We start from the raw sequence: 866 nt of genomic DNA, 5'->3' as shown, positions 1-866 counted from the left end.
ATAATCCTAGTGTTGGATATCCTTAGTAGAATCAATGGAATCAATGTCTGTTGTTGATTTATCTTTTCATTTACATTCAAAGCATCTTACTACTTTATATTCTTAAATATTGTTGGTGATTAGCTACCACAACATACTAACCTATGGCAATTTCAAAGAATGAATATGACAAAATGGGGAACCTTATAGGATTTTAATATATTTCCTTTCTATAACAATCATCTACGACTCAATGGCACCTAACAGCAACATAAGAATCATGCAGTTCTGTTATTGTTGTTGATTGTCATCAAGTCAAGCATGATTTGTAGAGAAAGTGTTAACAAAAGGCCTGAAGTGTTTCTATAACTACCATCATTTATCAAAGTTCATAGTCTCCAGAGGCATGTTGTTTAGGAAGCAGACGCCACTCCTGCTTCCAAACATAAACTGGAAGCTCCACCAAACACTGTCTACCATGGGTAAACATTATTGCATTTGATACCCAAATGGCACAAAGTTCAGCATCACAGCAACCTCAGATTACCTCAGTAAGCATCTTGACAGAAGAGTAGTATACCACTTAAAAGAATGTTCATCCAAAATATAACAACTGACTTTTAAATAAAAAGGCCCTTCCCAAGGTCTTGTTGAATCTAAACAGAGACTTAAATTAAGAAAAAAAATAAAATAACAACAATAAAAAACCCCAACTAACCAATATAGTTTGTTGTTGTTGTTGTTGTGTTCCATGGAGTCACCTGCAATGTAAAGTGTCCATATGTACAACAGCTCTGAACCCTTCCCTGTCCTGAGCCATTTTCACTAATTCTGACACACCAACCCCCATTGCTCCAGATACTGTATCAATCCATCTCATCTGGGGT

This window comes from Elephantulus edwardii, unplaced genomic scaffold, assembly GCF_000299155.1.
Source record: "Elephantulus edwardii isolate Elephantulus edwardi_28Jun2011 unplaced genomic scaffold, EleEdw1.0 scaffold00069, whole genome shotgun sequence".
Classification (NCBI taxonomy): domain Eukaryota; kingdom Metazoa; phylum Chordata; class Mammalia; order Macroscelidea; family Macroscelididae; genus Elephantulus; species Elephantulus edwardii.
This window is presented reverse-complemented; position numbering follows the sequence as displayed.